Source organism: Cupressus sempervirens, chromosome 3 (genome assembly GCF_028749045.1).
Source record: "Cupressus sempervirens isolate cs-2001-9-10 chromosome 3, ASM2874904v1, whole genome shotgun sequence".
In the NCBI taxonomy this organism is placed as follows: domain Eukaryota; kingdom Viridiplantae; phylum Streptophyta; class Pinopsida; order Cupressales; family Cupressaceae; genus Cupressus; species Cupressus sempervirens.
In genome coordinates this window covers 46,813,094-46,831,075 of record NC_143120.1, presented here as the reverse complement: position 1 = coordinate 46,831,075, position 17,982 = coordinate 46,813,094, and the positions used below count along the sequence as shown (strand labels likewise).

At 37.3% G+C, this 17,982-nt stretch overlaps 1 protein-coding gene across 2 annotated transcripts in view; it reads left to right on the top strand.

The window, feature by feature from the left end:
- Nucleotides 1–17,982, top strand: part of LOC149564727 (MADS-box transcription factor 23-like) — a 155,032-nt gene that overhangs the window by 99,527 nt on the left and 37,523 nt on the right. The gene's annotated exons all lie outside the window — the stretch shown is intronic.

Genomic DNA, 17,982 nt, shown 5'->3' with positions numbered 1-17,982 from the left:
AGTTTATTAGAGGTTGCAACAATGCAAACTCAGACAAAGCATGATGCACAGCTGTTTGACACTGTTTTTCAAAACATAAGGAATGACTTATTGACTCTTGATGCTTGCATCAAGACGTTAAGAAAGTGCGAGCTTGAAGGAAAAGATCTGTATGAAAAGTGTGCAATGTCTTTCTTGTACACAAAAGACAATTACAATGAGCATAAGGCCAAATGCACAGAAGAGGAAGTATTGGCAAGTCAGATCAGTCAACCTGGTGTGCAGATTGAAACAATTGAACAGGTTAGCAAGGCCCATGATGAGATAAGTCTCATTGAAGAAAGGAAGTCAAGGTTAAACAAGAGGTTCTCACTTCTAGGAGAACATGTATCTGTGAAGTTGAGCACAATAGAGTATCAGTTGGAAGAATGTTGGTCAGTTAAGACATCTTTTGACAAATTTGTGTATTTAGATTTGAATGCAGTAGAGATAGCATCGTATGGTTTGTGCGCTTAGCTCAACATTTCAGAAGGAGTTAAGGACTCATGGGAAACAAATATGAAGAGTCTTGCAGTTAGTTTTGGTGACCGTATCTCTTGTTTATCAGCCTAAGAAGAGGTAATGTAACACATTTTTGACATGTAAATAAATTTTTACATCTTTGTCATTGATGTCAAAAGGAGAGAAGAATATGGTAAGAAAATTGTATACATATGTAAGGGGTAGCTTAGCGATGTATATAGGAAATCATTGTAAAAGGAGGGATAAGGAATATGATATGTAATGATCCATCAAGACATCAATACAATTTTGAAGTTTTGAAGGCCAATTTTGAGAAGTTTATTTTTTATGCTTATTTTTGTTTTATATAACATTTTGGGACTTGCCCAATTTTTCCATATGTTGCCATCAATACCAAAGGGGAAGATTTTTGGAAATATGGCTAGGTAAGATGACTCATGGTTGTCATTTATGGCAACATATATTTCAAGATGAAAGGACAATGTATATGTCTAAAGGTTCTACTGTCAGAGATAGAAAACTGTCAAGTGTTAGACAGTTTTACTAGCAGCGTAGAGATTATTTTTGATATAGCAGAGGCTACAGAGATATTTGGCACATGCAAAGTTCAGGAAAGGTATATTACAGTGTCATGATGATGTACCTAAGTGCAAAGTTTAGTACAAACAATATAGACAGAGTTACAGGCTAAACTCCAGTAAAAAAAAAATGCACAACAGAACAAAGTATGATAGGATAAGAGGTATAATGTGTTAAGGAATTATTTTGGTCATGAATAATTACTTATGTTTGTAGGGATGACATCCTAGATGTTTTCCCTAAGTTAGTGTAACATGCGTTTGCATCAAGCCAACTCTACAAGAGTCTTGTGAAAAGAAATAGTATAAGAAAGAGTTACTTTATGCAAAGTAGTGTGATGTGTGCGATATGTGATATATCTAAGAATGTGAAGTTTATGATATATATGTGAACTAAATTTATGATATGTGAAGTTATCTGAGAGATTTGTGATGTGAATTCTGACGTCAGATCAAAATATGCGAAGTGTGACAGTCAACGATTAAGAGGTTTTTGTATCTATCTCTTTTGTATAAAGACATTATATTGTGTAATTGCATGTTATGGAAGTGGGCTCTTCTTGCATATGGTTGTTGTTGTAATATTAACTCCTAACAAGGTTGAAGCAACTCATAATAGGGTTGAGTCTTTTAACAGGGCCTAGTCTTCTAACAAGAAGTGAGACACTATATGTAATTCATAGAATCCTAACAGGGTCAATATCCTTAACAAGATTCTTTTGTTTAGTATATCATCTTTTGGGTACCATCCCCACCAGGGTTTCCCTAGATAAAAAATAATGTTGTTATGAGTTCTCTTTGTGCATGGTTATATTTACTGTTCAATATTATTGGTTTACTTTTTTATGCATGTTGCAAAGTACATCTAGTTGTGGGCAAAAGTTTGTAGAATACTAATTCACACCCCCTCCCCCCCTTCTCAATATATTCTATTTCTAACAAAAGTATCCTTGTATTGTTAGAGCATTTTGGAGATTGTTCCCATGATCATGTATTGCATTCATGATCGTGTTTGCCATTGATGTCAACATTCTAATGATTTTGTGAAGACTAACAGAGCAACAAACAGAGATTGAGATTGTGAGGCTTGAGAATTGCAGATGAGGGAAGTGTAGTCGAGGACATGTTCTACAGTGTATGATTACATGGATAAGAGCACATGAAGAATTGTGAACAATTGACAGTTATTCAAGATTTATTGAAGACAAAGTTCTGGAAGAGTTTCTATGAAGCGGTTTGTGGTAATTAGATTACACCTTCTAAAAGAGATAGAACAAAGTTAAGCTTAGTTAGGTAGATGTAGAAGACATGATAAAGATGGCTTGGTTGATTGCGCTAAGTTTAAGGTTGCACATGTCAAGGATTGTGAAGACTAATATGAGCCGACAATATTATGTAATTATGAAATGATGTATTATGGCATGTACTATATTATCTTAGTTTGGTACTATAGTAATTGAAAATTCAAAAAGCCTCAAGGCTGACTCAATAATTAATCTAAGGACTACGTATAAAGGAAAGTTGTTTTCCTTGTGGTTAGGTGCAATTGGAAGTGTGAATTTTGATTACATGAATATTGCAAAGTAAGTGAGTAAGCGATTTAAGGGATTCTATGTGATTTGAGCATGTGAACTCGGATATAAGATCCAGTGTACTTGATATTTAGATTAGAGGAGTGTTTGGTGTGAATAAGGCATGATGAGTTGGCAGAGAGTGCATTTGGCAAAAAGATTTCAGTGAACAATTGTTTATTGGTATTATTCTATGAAGGATTGTACAAAGGCTAGTTAGACAGTGAGTTCAATGGTCTTATGCCTAAATATGTTTGGATAGAGGGTCTTTCTCCATTCTACAACTCCTAAGAGGGGTGGAATCTCCTCATAAGGAGTCAAAGTCTACTAACAGGGATTGATATGTACTGAATGTGTTTCATTGACTCGTAAAAGGGTCCTTCCTTGTACAAGGAACTTACATATTAGTACATCATTTTGTGGGTACCATATCAATCGGGCATTTCCTTTTGATCAAAGGTTTACCTAGCTAGTAGATATGGTGCTATTGTGTATGGTTACCTTCTTGTGGTTGTTACACTTGATAATTATATATTTTAGAATTAATAGGGTTAATAAGAGTTGTTTTAATTGGATAAGTGATTCACCCCCACCTCCTCTAGTTATCTTTGTGGACTTTACTTTCTAACAATATCTAAACCAAGACCCTCTATTTATACTTGCCAGAATGACTTACAAAAGATTCTATATCACCATATGGAGAAGGTGTTAGTTTGTGGTGACTAATCAAGAGAGTACTGTACATACTTCATAAATTCTTTAGGGTTTGGCCAATGTTGTGGCCGACGCGGCTAACATGTTGTAACCCTAAAGCAACATAAAATTACTAATATAAAAGGGCTCAGGTTTAGGCATTTTCATTAGGTGTGATGCAAAAATTGGTTCTTGCAACGATATTGAGTTGTAAGGGATTACGGATTGTAATCAGGTTGTAATCACTAGATTGTAATAATATTGGACTTGTTGTTTGGTGGACGTAGCCCAAGGTTTGGATGAACCATGTTAAATCTTGGTGTCTTGTGTTCTTTTTTGTGTGATCTATTATTTTCTGATACTGTTTATATTTGCATGTAATTGTTATTTCTTTCTAAGCTTTAATCCTAACAAGTGGTACCAGAGCGAGGTTATTTTTAGTTATCCTCTGCAGGAAAGTCTCACGGTTGAGTGGGAGTCTCATGGTTGAGTGAGAGCGATAGCAGACGAGGGTAAGCTGAGGGTTGACAAGTTTAATGGGCAGAAAAGATGCAAATGGAATACTATATTTATCAGAAGGATTTATGGAAGCCATTGGAAGGCAAAACCAAGAATCAGGGATCTATGTCAAAACCAAGATAGAAAGGTATTTGGAAGTATTCAATTATGCTCGGCACCATCAATGGCATTTAATATTACAAAAGTGAAGACGACAAAAGAGTTGATGGAAACCCTAGCAAAATTGTATGGAAAGCCCTCCGCTTCAAATAAGGTATTTCTCGTGAAGTATTTATTTAATATGAAAATGGCAGAAGGTGGATCTATTGCAGATCATTTAAATGAGTATAATACTATTACTAGTCAGTTATCATCTGTGGATATCAATTTTGATGAAGAAATTAGGGCTCTCTTGATTTATGTTCTTTGCCTGAAAGTTGGAATGACTTGGTAATGGCTGTGAATAATTTTGTTTTTGGATCTAATACCTTAAAATATGATGATGTGATCGGTGTCATTTCGAGTGAGGAAACTCGTAGGAAATCCTTAGGTGGATCTACATCAAGAAGTGTTGTGAACGCACAAAGTAGAGGCAAAACAACTAAGAGATGAAGTAATTCCAAAAATCGTGGGAAATTAAGAGGAAAGTCAAAGGGGAGGAGGTCTCAATCAAGATGACTGAACGAGTGCTAGTACTGTGGGAAACCAGGGCATAAAAAGAAAGATTGTTGGACTCGAAAGAAAAATGGAGATAAACTAGATGGAGACAAGGAGGCAAACGTGGTAAGCAACAAATCCGAAGAGGATGCTTTGCGTCTGTCTTTAGAAAATGTTGATGATTCATGGGTTTTAGATTTTGGTGCTTCATTTCATGCTACACCTCATAGAGGTTATTTTATTTATTATGTCCAATCGGATTTTGGGCTTGTTTATTTGAGGGATAATGAACCCTGTAAGATTGCTGGAAAGGGAAAAGTTAAAATTAAGTTGCAAAGTGGGAATCATTGGCTGCTACATGAGGTAAGACATGCTCCAGGGCTAAGTAGGAATTTAATTTCAGCAGGACAACTCAGTGATAGGGGTTGTGTAGTTACTTTTAGTGATAAAAATTGAAAGGTTTCAAAAATTTCTTTTGTAGTAGCAAAAGGTGTGAAAGTAGGCACCTTATATCTTTGTACAGGTCATATTGTTCTTTCTACTTTAATTGTTTCAGAGAAAAATGAATGTTCAGGAACAGTCATTGCAGTTGAGCAAAGAGAACAAATAGGTGTTGTAGATTCTGGTATAGCACTATGGCACTACAGACTTGGGCACATGAGTGAGAAAGGTATGAAAGCACTTCAATCAAATAAAGTTTTACCAGGTCTAAAATGTGTTAATATGGATTTCTATGAAAGTTATGTATATGGAAAACATAAGAGAATGAGTTTTGTGAAGACTGGGAAGGAAAATAAGAGGGAGAAATTAGAGCTTGTGCATACAGATGTATGGGGACCGGCTTAGGTATCTTCCCTCAATGGCTCTCATTATTATGTTACCTTTATTGATGATGCAACTAGAAAAGTATGAGTTTATTTCGTTGACAGAAATCTAACCTATTTCAAACTTTTAAGAAATGGAAATGCTTGGTTAAAAATGAGATTGGAAAGAAATTAAAATGTCTCAGATCTGATAATGGTGGTGAGTATTGTAATCATGAATTTGAAGATTATTGCTCCAGTAATGGTATTCATAGACAGAAAACTATTCCAAGGAATCCACAGAAAAATGGAGTGATTGATCATTGAACACATGAACAAGGCAATAATGGAGCGTACACAAAGCATGAGGTTGCATGTTGGGTTGCCCTTACACATGTGGGCATAGGTTGTCAATATTGTTGTATATTTGATTAATAGAGGTCCCTCTACTCCTTTGGGTTGTGGTATTCCAGAGGAAGCATGGACTGGTAAGAAGGTGAGTTATTCTTTTCTCAAAACCTTTGGTTGTAAAGAATTTGCTCATATAGATTCTAAAAATAGAACCAAGTTGGAAGCTAAGTCAAAGAAATGTGTATTTGTTGGATATAGCATGAATGAATTTGGTTATAGGCTTTGGGATTTTGAAAATCGAAAATTGTATAAAGCAGGGATGTCATATTCAATGAGAAAGTATTGTACAAAGATCTGTTGTAGCAACAAGAGAAGAAAGAACATGATAATGTAGTGTTGGATGATACTTCAAAAGTTGATGTTCTAGCAATTCCTCATGATGTGCAACAACCGCAACAACAAATACCATACAACCCCGTGAATGTTAGACGGTCAACAAGGCTACATAGACCTCCAGAATGATTTTCTCCTTGTATTCTATTTTACTTATTGATGCTAGTGAACCTAAATGTTATGATGAAGCTGTGTAGGTGGATACTAAGATTCACTGAGAGTCTACCATGAAAGACGAAATGGACTGTTTGCTAAAAAATAAGACATGAGATTTATGCAAGTTACCTTTAGGTAAAAGGGTTTTACAGAATAAATGGGTTTATAGGTTAAAAAAAGAGGATGGAGGTAAGAAAAGATTTAAAGCCAAGTTAGTGTTAAAAGGATTTGCATAGAAAAAGGCATTGATTTTGATCATATATTCTCTCCTATTGTTAAAATGACTTCTATACGTACTGTTTTAAGTATTGCAGATATTGAAGATTTGCATTTGGAGCAGCATGATGTTAAAACAACCTTTCTTCATGGTGATTTGGATGAAGAGATATACATGGCTTTGCCACACGGTTTTGAGGTCAATGGTACAGAGAATTTAGTATGCAGATTGAAGAAAAGTTTATATGGCTTGAAGCAAACACCTCGGCAATGGTATCTGAAATTTGACAGTTTTATGCATGAGCATGGAAATAGTAGGTGTCATTCAGATTATTGTGTTTATTTTAAGAGGTTGGATGGTGAGAACTATATTATTTTATGTTTATATGTTGATGATATGCTTGTAGCTAGGTCTAACATGGATCACATAACGGGCTGAAATGCCAGTTAGCACATGCATTTTCTATGAAGGATTTGGGGGCAGCAAAACAAATTGACGCTATCTCAGGCTGATTATGTTGAGAAGGTGTTGCAAAGTTTCTTTGTGGAGAATGCTAAAGTTGTTAGTAGACCTTTACGTGGTCATTTGAAGTTGACTAAGGGGATGTGTTCCAAGACACAAGAAGAGGAGGATAAGATATTTAAGTTTCCCTTTGCTTCAGCTGTAGGAAGCTTGATGTATGCTATGGTATGTACAACACCAAATATTGCACATGCAGTGGGAGTCATTAGTAGGTATATGAGTCATGCTAGAATTGAGTATTAGAATGCAGTTAAATGGATTCTCAGATATTTGAGAGGAACATCCAGTAAGTGTTTACACTTTGGGGACTCTACTACTGACTTATAGGGCTATGCTGACTTAGATTTGGTAGGGGATATTGATACCAGGCAGAGTACTACAGGTTATGTATTTACTGTTGGTGAGGCAGCAGTAAACTGGGTTTCTAGGTTACAGAAGGTTAATGCTTTATCCACTATAGAGATAGAGTATGTTGCTGCTACAAAGGCAGCCAAGGATATGATATGGCTTCCGTTCTTCTTGGAAGAATTGGGACACCCTTAGAGGGATAGTTATTTGTTTACATATAGCCAAAGTGACATTCATCTTGTAAAGAATTCAGCTTTGCATTCACAAACAAAATACATTTAGTTGCAGTACCATTTCATTCGGTCAGTTTTGGATGATGGATAGTTAAAGCTGGATAAGATACATACAGATGACAATCCAGTAGATATGTTTACAAAGGTAGTGACAAGGGAGATGTTGAATTCCTCTTCACCTTTGGTTGGTCTTCTAAACTAAACAGAATAAAAGAATAGCAGAGTCCAGGGTGTTTTGATCCAGTGGGAGCCCCATGTGGTAGCGGTATTGCTATTGGATTGGTCTCCAAGTGGGAGATTGTTGTCTAGTGTGGAGTCTGATCAGTCCCCAAGTGGGAGATTGTTAGTTTGTGGTGACTGATCAGGGAAGTACTGTACATACTTCATAAATTCTTTGGGGAATTGCTAGTTTGTGGTCACTGATCAGGGAAGTATTGTACATACTTCATAAATTAGTTGTGGCTAATGTATGGCCGACATATGGCCGACATGTTGTAACGCTAAAGTGACATAAAATTACTTGTATGAAAGGGCTTAGGGTTAGGTGTGATGAAAAAATTGGTTCTTGCAGTGATATTGAGTTGTAAGGGATTACCGATTGTAATCAGGTTGTAATCATTGGATCATAATAATATTGGACTTGTTGTTTGGTGGACATAGCCCAGGGTTTGGGTGAACCACATTAAATCTTGGTGTCTTGTGTTCTTTTCTGTATCATCTATTATTTTTTGATATTGTTTATATTTGCATGTAATTATTATTTCTGTTTGAGCTTTAATCCTAACAGAAGGCTGACCACATAATGGTCTACACACATCATAATGGTCGATCCAATATTTTCAATTATGGGCTCAAATTAAATACAGAAGTTGGCTCACAAATGAGAACCAAACAAATAACTCGGTGAAAGACATCAAAACTTGGTGAATACAAAAGAGAAATACTTGATGAAAGAAGAACTTGAGCCACTGAGTAATCGAATGCAAAATCACCTCAACCAAGCCATTCAACAACAAAGTCATTGAGAAGGTCCACAATTATATCCGAGTACACATTCTACTAAGTATGATGACATTACAACTTGAGATGCTCTTGGATAAGACAATCAGGGTTGAAAAGAAATGTTCTCTGCTTGATAAAGTGGATGAATTTTAAAATCACCCATATAGTAAGAAAGGCTAATTCCCTCACAAATAAGCTATCAAACATTAGTGTGGTAGGATCTTTAGATGAAAATTTTGAAGTTTGGGAATACTTCAGCGAAACACCCCCTACTGGTTATGAGTAGTGATTGAACCACAAATGACTAGGCGATATGACTATGCATTATATGTACATTATGGTGGCAAATAAGGGAGGGATGGCTTGAGATTGAGTTTTATCCTATTGTGTAATGATGTCGCCATATTTGGAAATTTAAGCAAGGAGGGCAATCATATCTTGTAATTGGTAGATCCATATATGTGATTGTTTGTGGGTTGACAAAGTGGAGAATATTTGCATTTTTTTGGCTTGTAGGAATGTGACCACTGTCACATAAATCTTTGCTAGATACTAATCCTTAATGTAGTTGGAGAAGGGAGCGATATTGGTTATTTATGAATCGACACCATTGGGACGCTTTTGTGAGATTATTCAAGTCTAAGTAATAATGGCAATATTCTTGTTTGTCATTCATTTTAGAGGCTTTGACTAGTGTTAAAAAATATGTTTTTGGTATTTTGTGCTTAGCAAATGAGTTGATTTTTTGAGGCTGAGCAATGTGTTTCGGTTGCAAGAAGGAAGTAAAGTTTTCATTGTCTACAATGGTTCCATCCTTCAAGGGTTCAAGCTCAGTAAACTAACTAAGAAATGTGTTCAAGTTGGATGGAGAGTTGTTTTTTGAGGCATTGATGTTAATCTTCAGAGAAAATTATTTGGAGACAGAGTGGACACTAAGGTCCAACTTAGATATCTCGTCGTTGTTTTTGTCTTTAGTACTGATGGTGGATGAGTCAAAGTTAGAGGTGTTGTTTGTGGCAAGAGAATGTATTGAGCCAAAGTTGGGGTTGGGATTGATGGCATTGTGCATGGAGGTAAGGTAGGCACATGTATTCATATGGAGTTGTACCCATGGTAGATGATCAAGGGTGGGTTGGGTGAGTTACAACTATTGTTAGTATGGTCATCTAGTGATCTCACAAAGGTATATCTCCCTGTGGCTCGGTGGGGCTGGTTTAAGTTGTTGCTCTTCCTTCACCCTTTGGACATGGAATGAGTGTTGGATGGTGAATGTGTGGTGAGAAAAAGGGATCCTCAAGTGGTCGTATGTTGTATGGAGGGTGGTGTTAGAGCGTTAGGGGCAACAATCTCTTCTGGGTTGCCAAGGTGGTTGCAAGATGGTGTAATGGAGCCAAGTCCTTTGATCAATTGTTTTTGTGATGCAACAAGAATTCGAGGGTATCCTTATTGGAGGTAATATGATCCTTGCAAATAACCACATAGTGGAAACATAACAACAATGCAAGATTTGATACCAAATCCAACTCTTTATTCATAAATAATTGATTACATGCAATATGCCCGACTGTAAAGCATTCTAAGCTAGGGCCAAATACAACATCAATTATAATACTAGTTTTTCAAGATCCCACAAGATCCAATCCCAAATACTAATCCCAGCTAGTCTAGATGTGCATTTTGGAAGAAAACCCCCAAGCAAATCTTTTTATGCTCGCAAGCCCTCCAAGTAATCTCCTAGTTTTCAAGCCATAGCTACTAGCTCTTCAAAGTTTGCATCCTCTTCTCTAACATGGATCACCCTTTTTTAAAAGACTCCACAAGACCCCTTACTTATACCCAACTAAGCCACATGTTGGCCCAAATCATTACAAATTAAATTAAAACCCATACATTAAATATATGTTGGGCCACAAGTCGACTACAACATGAATTAAATACCCAAAGTCGGCTCATAGACAACTCGACACCTACAAGAACCAACACTAGACCGAGTGTCAGGAAAACCAAGCCAAGCATTAGCCAAACAACAAGCATTGCCAAGCTCCCAGTGCATGTTGAGCACCCAGTGCATGCCGAGCAACCAACACATGCCAAGAAGCTAATACATGTCGACCATAGAAAAGATGTCGAGCTCCAACAATGATCGAGCCCCCTTCAACGACTGAGTTCCTCGGTCACAAATACACCCTTCAGCGATTGAGCACCACTTTTTGGTAACCAAGTCCACAATTCCAAAGCCAAAAACTCCAACATGCAGGATTGCTAAAAACCCTAGGATGCTCTTGCATTAGACACCCCAGGTTTAAAAAGATGTTCTCAATAGCTAGAAGAACATCTTTTGGGATTCAACACATAAATCTCAAACTGGTTCTTGACATACATATCCTCTAAGTCTTCAACTTGTACGTTGTTTCCTTTGTACTTTTGCTTCTTCACATCCATCCTAGGTGTACTACAAGCTTGCTTTCCATGCTGATCTCCAACCTTCTCAGAATCCCTCAACTTATCTCAGCTACCAATACTCAGGTTCCTTCTACCGAGCTCTTCATTTTGCAAAGGAATCAGGGAATGCTTGCTGCCACCTTTCACAATTGTAAACACATTCTTGCATAATCATGCACAACCCTACAATCATACAACCAAGGTCTACCAAGCAACACATGACAATTGTTTATGTCCATAATATCACACAACACTTGATCCTTATACTGCCCAATCTAGAAACAAACAAGGCACTGCTCCCTTACCTCCAAAGCATTCTCACCTTGCAACCAGCCAATCCTATAAGGATAAGGATGTCTTAATCTCTTCAAACCAAGTTTTTGAACCATCTCTTCAGCAACAAGGTTGTCAGTACTACCACCATCCACAATCAACTTGCAGAGTTTACCACCTGACTTGCAAAAAATCTTGAACAAATTAGTCCTCTAACAAGATTCCATTGTCTTCTGACCAATCAGTACTCACTGAGCTAGTAAACTCTCCCCTTGCTCATCTTGACTATTTTGGACTTCAACCTCATTCACAATAAGATCTTTCCTACAATGAGGAGATTCAAAAGCTCTATTCCCTTCTTCGCCACATCTAAAGAAATTACTTATGAACTTACCTCCACCTATCCTCATTTTCTGATCAATAGGTTTTGGTTCTCCTTTTGCACTTGTTTTAGCCTTTGCTAAGCTATCCTGCTTCTCCTTCCCTCTAGCATTACCTTGACTTTTCCTCTTCAACTTATCTTTTTCCTTCAAGGCGTACTGATAAGCATCCTTACTGAAGAAATATTCAGCATACCAACCTCATCTTGGATATTGAGTCTCAAATCATTTATGCATCGAGCTACCTTCTTCTTTGACAATTCTCTATGCCCAAACCGAATAGTCAACTTGTAAAACTCCTTAGTATAATCTTTCATAGTCATATCCTTCTGTTTCAGATTTTACAATCTTATAAACAACTCAAGTTCATAATTAATAGGAATGACCTTAGCCTTCAACTTAGTCACCATCAATCTCCATCTAGTGATCTTCATTTCACCTTCCTTCTCTCTGTCTCTTTGTAGTTCTTTCAACCAAAGAGCAACATGTCCTTTTAGCTTAGTTTGTGCCAATCTTACTCTGAGTGGTTCTCTAATATCCTCTAACTCAAAGTAGTCTTCCAATTCACCAATCCAATCAATCAGGTCTTCAGGAGTCAAAGTACCTGAGAAATTACAAACCTCCATCTTATGCTTCAGCCTCAACTAAGATCTATGTCAAACAAATTGACCAGCCCTAATTCCTATAGGTCTCTCCACACGATAAATTCTGTCCTAACCATTGGATCCAACAATTTCAACATCTTCAACAACTTCCTTGTAACCATCTTCAGTACCCACATGCCTAGGTACACCACGTAAAGGACTCACAATTTCAGCAATCATGTCACTCTTCATCAGTGCCATCTTAGATCTGAAACTGGCTTTAATCTCCTCCATCTCATATCTAAAATCTGTTTTAACCTTCTCTGAGATCCTTTCTTCCACAACATCACTAAGGACATCAATTGCCCTAGGGTCCAATCTTCTCGGAGGCATCTTTCAATATTTTTGTAAACCCAAAGCAATAGATCCCCACAAATCTAGAAGATCAATTAGTTCCACTAGATCAACTTTCTCTTCCAATCGTCAACCATGTCTTGGTGCAAACTGCCTCAACTTTGGCGATATTTCTACACACTCAGGAACACCTTCGCTCTGATACCATCTGATGTAGTGAGAATTTGAGGGTACCCCTATTGGAGGTAATCTGGATCCTTGCAAATAACCACACAACAATAATGCAAGGTCTGATACCAAATACAACTCTTTATTCATAAATAACTGATTATATGTAATATGCTTGACTATAAGGCCTTCTGGTTTAGGGCCAACTACAACAAAAGTTATAATACCAATTCTGGAAGATCCCATAAGATCCAACCACAAACACTAATCCCAGCTAGTCCAGATGTGCACTATGGAAGAAAACCCCTAAGGAAATCTTAACTAGTGCTCGTAAGCACACCAAGAAATCTCCTAGTTTTCAAGCCACAACTACTAGCTCTTCAAAGTTTGCATCCTCTTCTACAAGATGGATCACCCTTTTTTAAAAGACTCCACATGACCCCCTACTTATATTAAAACCCATACATTAAATATATATGTAAAGCGACAAGTCAACCCAGTTCATTACAAATTAAATTAAAATCCATACATTAAATACATGTTGAGCCACAAGTTGGCTACAACAGAAATTAAATACCCAAAATCTTTTACAACATGAATCAAATACCCAAAGTCAGCTCATAGACAACTTGGCACCTACAGGAACCAAGACAAGACCGAGTGTCAACAAAATCAAGCTGAGCATCAGCCAAACCACAAGCATTGTCAAGCTCCTAGTGCATGTCGAGCACCCAGTGCATGCTGAGCAACCAACACATACCGAGCAGCCAATACATGTCGAGCACACAGACAACACCAAACTCCAACAACGACCAAGCCCGCTTCAACAACCGAGCTCCTCGGCCAGAACTACACCGTTCACTGACTGAGCACATCATTGTTTGTTGACTGAGTCCACAACTCCAAAGCCCAAATCTCCAACATTCAAGATTGCTAAAAACCCTAGGATGCTCCTCCATTGGTGTATGCATTTTAAATGGGTGTTGATATTTCGTTGCTCCTAGGTGGTGTAGCAACTTTTAGTGGTAGGAGGGTGCATGTTTGGATTTGCACTAATGGGGTTGACTGTTGCATCCCATATATTCTCTAAAGAAGATGCAACACAGTGGCTCAAGTGAACCAAGCTCAGGTGGGTTTTTCCTTTTCTATAATGTCATTGGTGGGCTGGTAAAAGGATCACAGTCTTGTTATATAGGTGGTCATATTTGGCTACGTGTTATGAGATGCTTTGATGTATTTTTTTGGGGAGGAGGGGTGGTTGTTATTCTGTTGGGCTGGTTTTATTTGGTTTTTGGTATGATCATGGTTCATGTATAGGTATTGATGCCTCATATGGCACATCATAATATGTAACCTCTCTTCAAAATATGAATAGAAATTATCTTATTAACAATCAAAAAATTATATGATTTTTTCATTTGATAATTTACTTTATACACTACAACATGAAACATTAACCAAAAATCCTAGTACTATGATAGGTCTGTGAACTTGGTAAAGAGATTTTAACTCATATATGCTCGATGTACAAGGGGCGTCTCACTCATAGTCACGTGAATTGGTTTCATATAGTTCTTCCACATTTGTCTCGACATTAATATGAGTAGCACAAACATCCTTTTTATTAGGAAACTAGGTAAATTTGGTTCTTTCATCCAATGACGAATATTCTAACCCTCTATGTTTTGGATTAGGATTGGGAGTATTGGGTCTATTACTCCATGTTTCTGCACAACAAGGCCACTATGCCTATTATACCCCTAATCCTACATTATAGTATAGCCTCTATTATACTCATTTACAAGTATTATGTGTAGGGGTTCTGCACTTATATAGAGGCAATTTGATGTATCTTTCTCTTTCAATTCTTCATTACGATCTTGCCATATCCTAAAACCTAAAGGTGTTACATGTATGCCTATATGTTTTTTTTTTGTATTTTAGAACTTTTTGGGTTTTTCATAGGTGGGTAGTGAGATAGGCAACCTTCCCACACAAAGGGAATCAACTCATGTTTTCAACACAACCTTTAACATGGGCATTCATCTTGAGCTCAAATTAAGACATGGATGAATTTGACGAAGTGGACAGGTCAACATAATTAGGCAATGAAGCAGAAGTTGCTTGATTGATAGGAACTTGATTAATAGTTGACCCCTTTAGGTTGATGTACAATACTAAAAGGGATATATGTCGATGGGGATTGTAATTTTTGACCCATTGTAGGGAAATTAAAAGGATTGATAGTGTTGAAGTTGATGACAAATCTAACCCATAGCTCCCAAGAATCACTCACATGCAAACACCTATCACAAAAGAGAGAAAAAAAAGCTATAGAGGCAAGAATTGCTAGATCCATAGACGAGACATTCTCAATGAGCAAAAAAATGATTACTATCATCAACAATGAATTAATCTCAATAAATGTTTACAATGAGAGATCATCCTTATAAAGGAGATCAAAATCCTAAAAAGGTCTAACCTAGGTTGCATCATAATAAATAATAAAATAATTAATTATGAGATGACTAAAGTTTAGCTTAAGAAAACTAGAGTTAATTAGGAAATATTTAATTACTCTAACAACCTTCCTTAACATAAACTTAGGGAGTAGGTAAAAACCTAGAAACTACTAAAAGTAGATTTGGGTCCCGGCAAACAAGGCCTAATGAGGTACCTAAGCACAATTAAATCTTTGAAAAGAGGAAAAATAGAGAAAACCACATGGAAAAAACCCTACTCCAAAAGGAGATGGAAAACATGCTAAAAAGAAACTAGTGAAGGACTGAAAAAGCCTCCAAACTAGGGAATGTCCCAGAAGATTGGAACAAAAGATAATCAAGAAGAACACTTGAAGTATGTAGAAGCTACAAAGCTCTGTCAAAACTAATCGTTGATCTAAAGAACCTCCACTGAAATAGAACTTGACCAGGTAGAGAACATTGTAATGTGCATAGAATCAAAAGACACACAAAGGCAAACAATTGAACTTAAAGATACATATGGCATGAAACACCAAAGTGTGAAGAGCTGATGAATCGAACCAAGGAAGTACGAGAAACAACATAAGAACCCCCATAATGCAGTCAAGGGTGAGGTGATAAATAATTGGAAAAGTGGGCCAAAAGAACTGCATGTCAAGGAACCATGATCAAGATGCACAAAAGAGCATATATGTGTGTACAGAAGGGACACTCACTAGAGAAAGGAAGATGACAAACAATGGAAAAACATCATCCCCCCATGACACTTTAACCAGAGTAGTGTATGTACAATAAGGCACAAGATATGGTGAATCTCAAGAATACAGTAATCTGCATGAGTCTCCTTAGATGACACTGCTTAAATCAGAAGGCAAAACAAGACAAAATAACTAAAACAAAAATACAAATGTAGCATGGTACTTTGTCTCAGTGTGTTTGGAAGAATGCATACAAATGATGTCTAAATAGACCAAAATAGACATAAGACAAATAGAAAAGATAGTACAAGTCATGATGAATCATTTGAAGCAACGAAATTGATCCCTGGACCTGGAACAAACAAGATATCCAATAGAATGCAAAAAAGAAAAAGACTGAATAAAATGTGTTTGGAGCAGAATTTGAAAAAAAAAACCAACATCAATGGATAGACCTTTCCAACGATATAAAGATTTCCCAAATTGGAGATACAGATGCTCAAGATATGCCCCTTGGAGTGCAAAAATGTACCTCGAACTTTGACAACAGAAAAATCCATCAAAAAAGCATCAAAACTGAAAACTAATTGTACCATTGAGACGAACTTAGAACCAACTTTCCGGTGATATCTCATTTTCAGAAAACGGAGTCCGTATGCTCAAGATATGAGTAAAAATGTGAAGGTAGGTCCCAACAGAGCCTGAAAGAAGCACTGATACAATGTTGACATCAGCAAATGACGAGCATAAATTTGATGGTCAAATGATTGTCAAGGCACAAAAATGCTAGAAAATGACTCGTGATGTCAGAAAATAAAACATCAAATATGGCGAAAAAACAATTTGTGACGAACAAAGAGCCAGTGCTAGAGTAAAAATCTATAAAACACGTGTTTGCCAAAAATAAAAGGTTGTTGGAGTAGGCCACATGGCAGACTACCAAAGCAAAAGTGGGGTCGTTGCCAACAGCTAGGTGACCAAGTATTGAATCGGAGCATGACATGCACTAGGGAAATTGGTTTTGGAAAAACCATCCAAACATGTTGCGCAATCTCCGAGGAAATATTGTCCAATTGGAAGGACCTGTAAAAGTGCCTCAATCCCAAAATGCCCTATCAAGGAAAAATTTGTGCCAAATGCCAATAAAAAATGGAAGGTTACTAATAAGGGTTCCACTCAATAAATCATAGACCACCATGCACGGACAAACTGTGCCTCCAAATTATTTGCACTAGCACCAATGAGGGGCCATTCTCGCCCAAACAAAAAACTCTTCAGCAACAAGCCCGATTAAAATTTTTGCTAAGCGCATGTGGAGAGACTTAAAAAGGCTTGGTGAGAGACGCAAGGAAGGAGGCCTAGTTAAAGTGCAGAAATCAATGGACAAGACTCCAAAAAACAGCATAGACTCCATAGAACCTGTAGGTGTCTCAACCCACAAATCGTTGATATTCCATTAATTTCCAAAATGGCGATCTATAACAGAGCTCCCAAATATGCAGAAAGAGGCGAAAGAAATCGCTGATGCACAAAGCACAAAGCACGGGACCCCATAAAACATGGAGCCATAAACTTCCAAAGAAGGTGGAGTTGGCCAAATGGAGTCACGTCATGGGAGCCCAATAAACATGCCACTTTCAAAGGTACAAACAGGCTAGTTGCAAGCCCCAGACCATGGAACCAAGTAAGTAAATTCCCGATGATTTCATGCATTCAAAACGACGGTATGATAAAAATGTCCATATGCCATGCCCGAGATACCACTACACTGGTTTTGAAAAAAACCAAAAAATGCGGGAGAGGGCCCGTGTAGTGTGCCTAAGAGGCTCGTTGAACAAGGACTCAACTAGTTCTTATGCATGTAGCAAGTTATTTTAAAAAATTGCCGGGCTTCCAAGCACACGTTTGGTGGAGAATTCAGTTGTCAATGATGTAGAGCCTTGAGTAGAAGTAGAGAGAACCTAAAAAAATAGAGCACGCCAAAATCCACTAAAGTCGAGAGGCCAAGGATGACACCTAAGAAATGGGAGCTTCTTTGGTGCGGGAACCACAGATTTGTCGCTCCCTCCAATGCAAA